Below are 13671 nucleotides of genomic sequence, written 5' to 3' on the forward strand. Positions count from 1 at the left end.
GGTTCTATTCTATAATTTTTTTTTTTTTTATTATTATTTTTTTTTAAATTTGACCCAAAGACCAAGGAGATATGATTTGTCGAAGATCTAGACTCCCATCCACTTCCTTGTTAACTTAAAATTTAAAAATGTTGTATCTCAGCTCCTGAGTACTTTTTTTTTTCAATGTAAAAACCCTGGCATGAAAATGCAAAAAATCTGAAATAATTCTGGCAATCAATGTGTTAAGAGGTGCATTTTGACCAAGGCAATACATTTGCTACAAACTACAAATGGCGTTGTTGTTTTACCTGTATGAGTCTTCATGTGTGTCTTCAGATAATCCTTTCGAGCAAAGCCCCTGGCACAAACTATACAAGTAAAGGGCTTTTCCCCTGTATGAGATCTCATGTGTTTTTTCATATCACCCATTTGAGCAAAGCCCTTGGCACAAACTGCACAAGTATAGGGCTTTTCCCCTGTATGAGATCTCATGTGTTTCTTCAGATCACCCATTTCAACAAAGCCTTTGGCACAGACTGTACAAGTAAAGGGCTTTTCCCCTGTATGAGCCTTCATGTGTGTCTTCAGATGATCCATTCGAGCAAAGCCCTTGGCACAAACTGTACAAGTATAGGGCTTTTCCCCTGTATGAGATCTCATGTGTTTTTTCAGATCACCGTTTTGAGCAAAGCCCTTGGCACAAACTATACAAGTATAGGGCTTTTCCCCTGTATGAAATCGCATGTGTGTCTTCAGAGCACCCATTTCACCAAAGCCTTTGGCACAAACTGTACAAGTAAAGGGTTTTTCCCCCGTATGGCTCCTCATGTGTCGTTTCAGATTTTTCATATCACCGAAACCTTTGGTGCAAACTGTACAAGTAACAGGCTTTTCCCCTGTGTGGGTCCTCAGGTGAATCTTCAACTCATCCCTTCGAGCAAAGCCTTTGGCACAAACTGTACAAGTAAATGGCTTTTCCCCAGTGTGTATCCTCATGTGTCGTTTTAGATATTGCATTCGACCAAAGCCTGTGCCACACTCTGTACAATTAAAGCTTTTCTTCCCTGTGTGACTCCTCATAGATGTAGTTTGTTTTGATGATTTCAGGTCCTGGGACAGCTGGTTGCTCAAAGATCTTTGTTCTTCCACATGTTGTGTCTTGTGTGATTTCAGTGTGTTTAAACCCAACTGATCTTCCCTAGTCTCCCCCCTCACATCACTGTCTTTAGGGTTAGATTCAGAAAAGTGTGAAGAGAGGAGCTGGCCATCACTGGTTGGTTGTGTTGTTCCACAGTCCTCTACATCAGCTTGTGTTTTCATGTGTTCAGTTGAGGTGCTGGCTAGAGGCTCTGTGTCTCTGTTTTTATCATCATCTTCATGTTTCACTGCTAGTAATGTCAGCGTTGACCCAGCAGCCGCCTCTGGTCTTTGAAATAGCTCCTGCTGTTCCTCTTTGATCTGTGGAGCTTCTGGTTCCTCCTGGATCAGACTAGGATTCCTCTCCTGCTGTTCAGTGGAAACCTCCTCTTTAAACACAGGGAGGTACAGGAAGTCTAGACAAAAGATGAAATGAGAGTAAAGCACTGAATTTTTTAATTTGTTATCTAATATAGACTAGAAGACACGGTTGTCACGAAAGTTTTAGGACTTGGGTTTGACCGGACCAGTTGTGCATGCGTCAACGAATGCATGCTGTGAAAGCAGGTGTGCAAAATAGCACATGGGACACAAAGATATTGTATCTATGACAATTCTAGGACTGTATATTTCACTGCACATACTTGTATGATTGAGTGACAAATAAAACCTCTTTGAACATTAACTCCCTTAAACATCCGTTTGTATATCGATACTTGTGCTCACTCCACTACGCATTAAACCTGTCAATGAGGTGAATACAGTGCAATTTCAATAATGTTGTTGCATCAGCGTTTTCAGACACACTGTTGATAATAGGCTATTTATAGGTCCTGTACCATTAATTAATCACACATCAAAGTAAATGCAGATTCTGAAACTCACGTTTAAGCAGTGATATTTTGTACATGTTTTAATTATTTCCATGAGTAAAACACACAGACTGCAAAGAGGGGAAGTGATCTGGGTTGCACCAGAAAACAGAAATAATTGAATTAGAATGGCACCAATGCTGTCGTAGTATTCTGTAACAACTCTACCACTGGCTTCCCTTTCTCGCACATGAGCAGTCCAATTTCTGCATATAATTGAAAAACAGATATTAATAAAATACAAATCTCTTCTCAACCAGTGGACTGCAGTGTGATAGAGTATGGTTAGTAAAATTAACCATTTTGATAGAGGCGGGAGAACAAATTGTTCGTCACTGTGTCTAATGATGTAATTGGAAATGTATCTGTCATCTATTGTCTTCTAAATACACACAACAAGCTGCCAGTGAGGGGGAGAGATAGCGGCCAGAGAGCAGCATCAAGAGTGGTTGCTGTACACATACAGAGTAGATAATAAATTATCATGAATTATTTTCCCCCAAAACATCTTTGGTGGCTGTGCTGATTAACAATTCATGTTTATTTTATTTTATTTTTATATACATATATCAACAAATCAACGCAAAAACATTCTTATTGATTTATTTTATAATTGACAAAATGTATTAATCTGATTAAGAACTAGAGCCCTACTTAATACTTTATAATATAATGATGTCATGCAAAACTAGCAGATCTACAAGCTCACAACATGATACCATCTTTTAGGTATTTTTGAAAGTAAAAAAATTGAGATAACAGGTTGAAAGTTGTTAACTGTTGCAGCCCTATTGGGCTTAGTGGTCCAATAAGGAAAAATTTCAAAATGTCCTCCCAAAATCAATGATTCCTTAACCTGCCAATAACGCATATATGCATTCTTTAGAATCCATCACTTGCCTGCCAAGAACGACTTAAGTCGTTTTTAGAAAAAATAATAATTATAATACTTTTTCTTTTTACATTAAAAAAATTAAATTGACCCAAAGACCAAGGAGATATAATTTTTCGAAGATCTAGACTCCTATCCACTTCCTTGTTAACTTAAAACTTAAAAATTCTGTATCTCGGCTCCTGAGTACTTTTTTGTTTTTTCAATGAAAAATCTCTGGCAGAAAACTGCAAAAAAACTGAAATAATTCTGGCAGTCAATGTGTTGTTAAAAAAACATCTATTAAATTGATTAGTTTGATTAACTGTTGCACCTCTACAGTGATGTTATTTTATTGGGAGCACATCTGATTGGTTTAGAAGATTGACACACAGCAGTAGCACTGGTACAGCTGGCACTAAACAGCAGGTCTTTGCCCTGGTATTTGTACAGCCTGCTGTGGTAAAATCCTCACCTGTCCAATTAAAATGTTTCTCAAGTAGGATAAAAGTGTTGTAAAATGCATGATGAAAACATTTGGTCAGTTTCTGATTTAATGTGGAGGTGGAAAGCTCTGTCAAAGAAACGGGTTGTTGGGAAGTTTGATTTTTGCAGTGGATATTAGTGATGTAACTAAAATACCAATTTTATTTTCACAATAAAGAGAGAAATGCCCTTCACCTCCTCTACAAGTATCCAAAACCATTTCCTGCTAACTAGAATGGCTTCCCTATTTAAAGTAAACCAACCCTGTATAATAAACACCTTTAAACTTAACCAAATGAACCTTAGCGTCCCTATTCTGGACATCTCATAATAGGCAAACATTCGGTGGAAATACATAGCTACAAGCCCGGGATCACTGTATTGAGTATGTGACAAACACCTTGAAACTCTAACTTGACCTTGTTTCTGAACTCACACCCATCTGACCTAACATAATCTAGGGGCTTTTAGACTTAGTCTTGCTAGAGTAGAATTGATAAAGTAATATTTTATTTTTTACCTGAGAGAGTGTCACAGCCCGTACTGTGTAGTAATGTCAATGTTGTCACATCAGCCTCCTTTTCCTGTTCCTCTTTAATCTGTGGAGGTTGTGGTTCCTCCTGGACCAGACTGGAGCTCCTCTCCTCATGTTGTGGAGGTTGTGGTTCCTCCTGGACCAGACTGGAGGTCCTCTCCTCATGTTGTGGAGGTTGTGGTTCCTCCTGGACCAGACTGGAGGTCCTCTCCTCATGTTGTGGAGGTTGTGGTTCCTCCTGGACCAGACTGGGGAAGCTCTCAGGGGAAACCTCTTTACAAACATACAGAAGGAGGAGAGAAGATGTAGCATTAGATTCTGCAGAACAACTAAAACAGTTTTTCTCATTGGATGAGATTCATTCGACATGTATTTATTAATTTGATTGGTCACAATCTATCTTCAGTATTGAAAATACTAAAATTACCTACAGATTCAAACAGTGGTAACCAGGATTTCTCATACTAGTCTAGGACCTGGCTAAGCTATGTATGCACTTAATTTAGGAGAGAACATCTCAACTGTTCTTGGCTAATATGACCCCAGGGAACAACTTAGGAACTTTGACTAATTCTCTATCCGGGACGAAATACCCGAAAATGACCAAACCCTTTTTAAAATGACCATAACCGGTGCACTATGTCCAACATGGTAAACCGTTCGAGCTACAGATTTACTGAGGTGCTCAAAATGTTCAGAATACTTATGTTTAGGGAAACAGTAAAGTGTAACATTTCTAATTTGATATTTTATGACAGAACAGCTAAAAGAAACTCATTACAGTCCAGGGCCATAGGGCTATTTTTGTGCGAATCAAACTGAAAGCACACATTTGTCCCACATGTAACCCAGGGCATGCTCTAATGATTTAGCAAGGGTGCCCGAGCCAGCGACCTTCAGGGTCATCATAGTGGCAATATCGCCACCTGCCAAAGTCTTTGGCTATAACGTTTGAACCACATGAGCTATGAATGCAAACTTGGTGTCTAAATCATGTCAAACAATAGAATGATTTAAGAGTAGAACTCATTCCTAATGATACAGCTAAGGCTAGTACAGTATGTGCAACAATGCTCAGTATAAAATGTAATACTATATACTATTACTATTCTATACACCATTGACTAGCACTACTAGTATGATATCATACTAGTCAAAGGTGTATAGAATTGTTTACAATATGTTTATATCACATTATGGTCTTGGTGTTACAACAGCAACAGCTTTACTGGCACCTGCTAGATCCAGTAAGGTTCACAAGTCTTAGTAATGGAGTCCCAGTACCAGCCCAACCTATTGAAATGTGGGATATTTTGTTGGACGGAGGTCTGATCCAATAGAAGCTGGTCTGAAGCAGTTTTTACATGCTGAATCAGTGCAGCTTGGGTGAGAGGAATGTTCTTGAGGGACTGAGAAAAGCCACTGTCAGGATTCATCTACTCTGCTGTGGCCACAGCTCTTGCTGTATATGATGATGACCATACACTCCAATCTTTGGACATGGAAATTGGAGTTGATCTTTTCAGGCTCCAAGGTGAGGGTGACCAGGGTTTCTGTGAGATACCTGCACTCCTTTTCCCATAGTCAGGGAAGGCTGATGTTGGTCAAATGTTCCCAGGTCCCTTGAGAACCTTCCTCCCACCCAAGTGTCAGAACCTGGGAACCTTACTGGACCCATCTTGCAGATGCCAGTAAAACGTGCGTTATCCTCCTCCACTGTGTCTGCAAAAGTCATTTGGTGGATACAGCAAATGCTGCAAAGCTGGAGTTGCATTTCGATACATAGATGTATGATTAGGACATTAAAAAACGGTCATCATTGTGTGTGTGTGTGTGTGTGTGTGTGTGTGTGTGTGTGTGTGTGTGTGCGTGTGCGTGCGGGGGTGGTGCAGTACTGTATGTATCAGTTATTGCAGAGCTGTTCTGTTGTTGTAGTAACACCAAGACAAATTCCTAGCAACCATTTGTTGTTTAGCAATTAACTTTTATGATTCTAATTTAAACATATTGTTCAAATTCCATACACCTTTGACTTTTATGATAGTGTTCAATGTATGCTGAGCATTGATGTGCATACTGTACTAGCTGTTGCTGTATACTTTGGGTTCTATAGTCATATTATATTGTTTCAATACAATTAAATTGTTTTCTCCAGTTTGATCTTAAATTGATCTCATTCATACAACTACTGTATACACTCAATCTGGATGAAACTTTATGTTACATAACATGTCTGGTATTAGAGATGCACCGATTAATCGGCCGCCAATTAAAAAAGCCGGTTTTAGGTCACACCGGCTGGATCGGTGCTCGGCCGGTCACTGTCATAAATTCCGATTTTATGCCGGTCAAATTGAAACTGCGTTGGCACTGCGCATCAATAGCATGATGATCAAAGTCGTGTGAGTCGACTCAGTAAACATTAGCAAGAGAAGCCCACAGATGGTGCTGATTACCATTGAAATATAAGGATACATATATTGAATATCTATACATTATGGAATATATTATATTCCATAATGTTGCGCGCAGTTATAGCCTAGTCAATGTAGTGACTGTCGGTTCGTCAACCACGGGGAATGTAAAGGCAGTAAGTGCGTCACCAGGCTTCTCATACGGTCCATGCAAAAGATGTTGTAGACTACAGAAAAAAATAGCCTTTAAACATCCCTTTTATTGTAGCCAGTTGCAAAGAAAAATCATCCCCTGACTGTCGTTGCATATGCTGTTGAAAAGACAACTTTGGCACGGACGGGTGGTGTGTGTGTGTGTGTGTGGGGCCCGGGGGTGCATGCGATGCGATGCGTGTGCGCGCACTTCTCTCATACAGACAGTGGCTGGCTGCTCCTCCTACCTGCAGGGTTGCCTCTTATTCCAAATAAATTACTAGGGGCCATCTGAAAAGTCCTTAATGCTGTAAACAGCTTCCAACAACAACTCTAATAGACGTTGTGATGAGATCATGATATCAGCCATCGACACCGCTGGTTTAATTCATGTGCCTACTACAGACGTCTTCTCATCTATCCAGCTGTAGCCTATTAAAGCTCGTTAAGACTCATCTGAAAGTTTAACAAAGTCCACTGAGCAACAGAGTAGTGTAACATTTTTAGTCAGAGGTTAAAACAAGCCAAAACAGTGACATAAGGTGAGCTGAGAGAGATGAAGCAGGGATTGTATGACATTTTTACTTGGTCTGCTCTTTTTTCCCCTCTACACCTATATACCTCTTTGCCAAAAATAGCAGATCTACAAGCTTGTGAGCTTGTAGATCTGCTATTTTTGGCTTTAGTCCTCCTCAGAAATGGGATGCTAGTGGTTAATGTAAAAAACATAATATCACACAAAGATTTGGCGGCCCCCCCTGTAGTAACTCTGGGGACCCCCTAGGGGTCCCGGACCCCCTGTTGAAGACCCCTGGACTAGAGTGACATAAGGTAAATTTCTCACCTTGAAAACAATTAAATGCAGACATGTCCTGCTATGTGTCTGAATGGGAAAACCTTATTTATTTATTTTTGCTTTTAGTTCAAATAAGAAAATAATTTTGCATTAAGATAAGATTTTGTTAGTTAAAAAAGATTACAATTTTAATAAATAATAATTTCAATAACTGATCTCAATATGGACCCATAATAAGTTTTGCCAAAATCATGCAGCTCTATAACAGCGACAGCCATAACAGCAATGGTACAAATAAAAATGATGATATGTGTTTGATAGTGCTCTTTTCCTGGTTTATTATTGGTACTCTGTATTGGCAAATACACAAAATTAAGTACTTGTACTTAGTTCGAAAATAGAATATCGGTATCGGTAAAACCGGTATCGGCAGGTCAGACTTTTAAAAAAACGGTAATCGGAATCGGTGCATCTCTATCTGGTATAGTGGCCATATTTGTAATAAGCAAGTCAGAGTGATCTAGATGGATGCAATCATATATATGAGCATTCCAATGTGTTTCAAATGCTCAAAAAGCATAAAGTAGACACCAAGTTTGCCAAAAATGACAAAGATTAAGGTAAGTAAAACAAATGTTCAAAACGAATATTTATTTGAAATATGTCAAATAGAGGTCCAGCCACAACCAGTCATAAAGATAAGCATTCCAACATGTTTCTAATTGTCAAAAAACATGATTTAGATACCAAGTTTGCATTTATAGCTCATCTGGTTCAAAAGTTATAGCCAAAACCGTTTTTTAGCTGTTCTGTCATAACATTTCAAATTAGAAATATTGCGCTTTTCTATGTTTCCCTAAACATAAGTATTCTGAACATTTTGAGCACCTCAGTAAATCTGTAGCTCAAACGGTTTAGCAGATAGAGCCATGTTGGAAGTAATGCACCGGTTAAGGTCATTTTAAAAAGGGCGTGGTCATTTTGGGGTATTTCGTCCCGGATAGAGAATTAGTCAAAGTTCCTAAGTTGTTCACTGGGGTCATCATACATATCTTAGCCAGGTCCTCTACTATACATATAATCTATTCTGGAAGCCTGCCCAAATAGATAAGTGTTTTATATAGCTCTATATTCTATTAGTACTCATTACTATGTTCAGTAAAAGGAGTCTCCCATGTCTCTCCAGCTCTTTATTAAACAGAAAATGCATTTTCAGTGCTCTCTCCTGATTGGCTTAAATGTTGTCACCTACCTGAAAATGTACTATATTCTGTTTACTAAATAGCTGCTGCCGAACAAACGCTCTGTAGCAATGATTACTATCAAAATATAGTACTTGAACCTTTTTAACCAAAAAAAACATCACTTACCCTACCTTTAACTTTTTATCATTTATGGACAAAACGAATAAGAACACACACCCAAACTGTCTTCCGGGGATGGGAAGTAACTATCTACATTACAGATTATGACATTGGGTGATTGAATAAAACATAAGACTATAAAAGAAACAAATGGATGGATGAATTACTCTCTCTTTGAAGTGATGGACAAACTGCAAACAAAACTCATCTGTTAACTTAGCTATAAGTATCTTAGCCATGAGTACAGTCCAACAGTGGTAAACATGTTAACTTAGCTATAAGTATCTTAGCTATAAGTATGTACAGTCCAACAGTGGTAAACATGTTAACTTAGCTTTAAGTATCTTAGCTATAAGTATGTGCAGTCCAACAGTGGTAAACATGTTAACTTAGCTATAAGTATCTTAAATATAAGTATGTGCAGTCCAACAGTGGTAAACATGTTAACTTAGCTATAAGTATCTTAGCTATGAGTATGTACAGTCCAACAGTGGTAAACATGTTAACTTAGCTATACGTATCTTAGCTATAAGTATGTACAGTCCAACAGTGGTAAACATGTTAACTTAGCTATAAGTATCTTAGCTATAAGTATGTGCAGTCCAACAGTGGTAAACATGTTAACTTAGCTATAAGTATCTTAGCTATGAGTATGTACAGTCCAACAGTGGTAAACATGTGGTATAAATGCAACATTAACAAACCTGCTCTGTGTAGTTTGATGTGTGGCTGTAGCATCACGTGCAGCAGTTTGTTTTGTCTCTCCAGCAGAGTTTCTAGTGTCTCTATCTCTCTCTGGAAGAGGTTGCACATTAATTCTGCAGCCGCACTGAGGCGCTCCAACACAACCACTCTGACAAGCTGAAGCTTCACACAACAAACATCACCACGCTGTTTTTCCAAAACACACAATATCTCCTCTCCCACCAACGTCAGCTGTTCATTTATCAACAGCCGTACAGACTCTATTTGACACATTCTACCTCGTTTATCACGACGTTTCTTCAACGCCATGAAAAAAACAAAGCACTTACTTCCGGTCGTGTCAACGCGTTTCGCACATGTGCTTTAAATGGTCTATGCAATGTTGCTTTCGCCCCCTGGTGGAGGAGGGATATAATTGTCACTGAAGAAAAAAGAGAAAGATAGAAAGAATGAAAGAAATGTCACTGCAGATGGATGGATGGATGGATGGATGGATGGATGGATGGATAGTTAGAACTTTATTGATCCCCTTGGGAAAGAGGGGGTTGAATCAGCAAATGCTGAAACTGTGAAGCACAGGATATGTACAGGTATTAGAACATAAAAAGAAAAGGTCTGACACATCACACAGTCTGAATGATTTATGTATATAATATCAAATGGCTAAATATAAATGTACAATCTATCAACATTGACAGATCACCAGTGGTTTCAAATTGACTGATTTTCATGGATAATGACATGGCCAATAGACACATCAGGTTGAAAGTGGTTCAGTACATCAAGGAGATGAGTGTAGTTAAAGTGTATTTAATATCATTGACATTAAATACAATAATATTTTTTTCATATGAATAAAGAAAAACACAAATATAAAATATGGCTACGAAATTAACATAAATAAATTAATCCTGTAATAAATCAGGCAATAAATACAAGAATACTTTTAAATATAAATATATAAATGAGTCAGTTATAGCCAGGTGATCAAGTTGCCTGCCTGAGATGTCTCTGGTGTTTGACCATAAAGCAGAGCACTGTGGCTGCCAGGGTCTTACCCTCAGTCTTTCTAAGCATGGATGGATTATGGACTGGGCCAATGGGGCCAGTGTCCAGGGGCCCTTGTCTACCATCAACAATTTAACCACATGAACCCTTGCGTCCCTATTCTGGGGAGAACATTTGGGGGAAATAGTAGATCTACAAGCTCACAACACATCACAGCAGTGAACTGGTTAACTGTAAATATATATTTAAATAGAGAACAGAACCACTAGAGGCCGCTATCCCCTTGGGTCACAGAGTACTTTAGAGCCTTACCACACATGCCTTACAACTCAAGGGGGGGGGGGGGGGGGTAACCCTTTTTTTTCACCCGGTGCCAATTTTCTAAGTGATCCTGGGCACTACAGTCCCCCCACCAGCCTAGGGAGCCCAGGGCCGAGCTCATGCCTCCTTCAATGCATGAGAGCCAACTGACCTTCTTGTGGAAGGAACACGTTATTCCAACCAGTTCCCTTCCCCTCCATCAGGCGCCCCGGCTGACCAGGGGGAGGCAGTAGTGACCAGTATTACTACATGTTTTTGTGAGGGTATTAACTACCCTGGGAGACACAAGGAGAACATGCAAACTCCACACAGAGTAGGCCCTTTCGCCAACCCCACCTAGGGTATGGGCACTGGTGACGACAAACTTCCACTGTTATAGAAATGCTTTTACAAACACATCACCACACTATTGTATTGTGCTTGTGTGCATTGTCATATTTCTCTGTGAGGATTTCCATTTCTGTGTTCAGTAATTTTGAAATTACATTTTATTCATACAAAGAAAGTTACATAGTGAGGCTTTAGCTCTTGCGTTTAACCTGTATTGATGTGTATGTTTCTTTTAACTATGCAGTATTTTAAGAGGTCTATGTGATATTATGAATGGAAAGCACTTTGGGTCAACTTCAGTTGTTTTATAAATGTGCTATACAAATAAAGGTGACTTGACTTGTATCCCGGTCTCAATTCAGTGAGGTCCAGACACAGATTGAAAAGCAAGAGCACCTCTGAACCAGTCACACCACTGCACAGCTGGTCAAGTCAACCAACCACACATCAACTGTTGAAACACAACATAATATACCTTTAGTATTTAGGACTTGTCACTGTTGTTAGAGGACACTGAATCATAATACTCCACACTGTTGGACTGAAACCTTGTATCTGCTCATTTCATCTTGTGAATTTCTTGTTCTTTTTCATTTTCATAAATGAGTGTCCTATTTTATACTTGGTCGAATGACAGTTTCATGTAGGAGTAGCCAAAATAGCAAATCAGATCTACAAGCTTGGTTCTTGACTCTTGCCAGTACCTCTGTTGTTTCATTCCCACTGCTGTTGCTGCTATGACACTTGCATTTAATCGAAGGTTTGAATTTAATCGAAGGTTTATCTAATCTAATCTGGATGTGAATGAATTATTACAGTATTACAGTAAATTTGCGCTGTGGAATAATGCCTGTGGATCTCACCTCATGTTGTGCAGACCTTTTATGAAAGATCAACATGATCAGTCATATATATCGTCTGTCGGGTGGAAAACTCAAAACTGTTACTTTTGAGGATAAAAAAAACCTAAAACCTTATTATCATATCTACAAGCTCAAAACGCGTGGATGCTGCTTTTGATGGTTTTGTGTGATGCTGTAGTATGATCAAGTAGGGCATTAATTTAAGTAAAAAATGAATATAGAATATGGAGATAAGAGGTTTCTGCCAGACAGCAACTGTGTGTGTGTGTGTATATATATATATATATATATATATATATATATATATATATATAGCATACACCATTTCTAATTTCCATCTCAATATAACAACGCCTTGCATAGAAAGGACAATAAAACGTTTTTCCTGCTGAAAGGCCTTTATTGATGTAAATACTGGTACAAACAGTTCCTTCAACCAAACCCCCCCCCCCCTTCAACCCCCCCCCCCCCCCCAAAAAAAAAACAATTACATGTACCCCACAATATTTAGGCTAATGTCCCTCTAATCAGAGGCTGGATACTGGTCATTATAGTAAGGACTTAATCTAGGTTTCCTTCACCCATTGCATGAACCCCTGGCCTGTATTGTACCAGCATATGAACAGACACACTTTGCTTAAGAACTATGCAGCACAGAAATGTCAAACACTAGATTGTTTGCTTAACAAAGGAGTATTGTATATTGTAGTCAAAATGATTGCATGTTCCTATATGTCCTTTGCGGAGTATGTTTAGTGCATCATAAACATTACTAGCCAAAAACTAAGTAATCATTCAGTATTATTATAAACTCAAAGTGTGCCCTTAGGAAATAAACAGTAAGGGTTAAATGGTTGAATAGGACACTTTCCTATTTTAAAGAGACTGTCACTGTAGTGAGACATGACTGGAGGCACTGTCTTCATGTGGGTCTGAGAGAGAGAGAGAGAGAGAGAGAGAGAGAGAGGGGGGGGGGAGAGGGAGAGGGAGAGAGAGAGAATAAATACCAATATCAGGATTTTAGATGTTGATCTTTTAATCACTAAATTACTTGAACCCTATACACAGTACTTCTATAATCTATATAGTTCGACAGTTATAATCTCTTTCCCAAAAATGTCCAATATGCAAGCTCACAATAGAGCTTGGGAGATTTTCACCCAATTTTCACCTATGATATGACCAAAATAGGGAAGTTAGGGTTCATGTGGTTAGATGCTATTTTATCAAATCTTCAAATGCTTCTATATTTGTGGGGGGGAAATCAGGTATATCTGCTATAAAATAAAAATAAATACATACATAAAACATTGTCATCACAATATAGCTACCGTCTCAATATCAATATTCAGTTATTTGATCAATAATATTGTGATATTAGATTGTGTCCACATGGCCCAGTCCTAGTGGGGAATTCGTAGGAAAAGCTAATAATCAGGCTGACACACTGACAGCCACCATAGAGCCATGTGTCGCAATGATCTGAGACAGTTAGTGCTAGATTAGATGGACCAGAGGGAGGGGAGCACTCGTTTTGTTTCACTCTCAACTTATTAAAGAACACTTTTACATGTATGACTTTTTACATCACTGATATAAAAACAGAGATAGGACCCATTGCACACAGAACCTAACAAAGGAGCCAAACATTGTGTAATTGTTACTGTATTATTTTCAGTACACATTTTTCAGCTATTTTAATTGTTTTATTGTTTTGTTTTTGTTTGCTTGTTTTCTTGACGCTGCAATTTCAAGGAGCTAAAACTAAAGAATTCTACTCTCTTTCACGTGTATA

Source organism: Gymnoscopelus braueri (assembly GCF_963280865.1).
Source record: "Gymnoscopelus braueri genome assembly, chromosome: 7".
NCBI lineage: Eukaryota > Metazoa > Chordata > Actinopteri > Myctophiformes > Myctophidae > Gymnoscopelus > Gymnoscopelus braueri.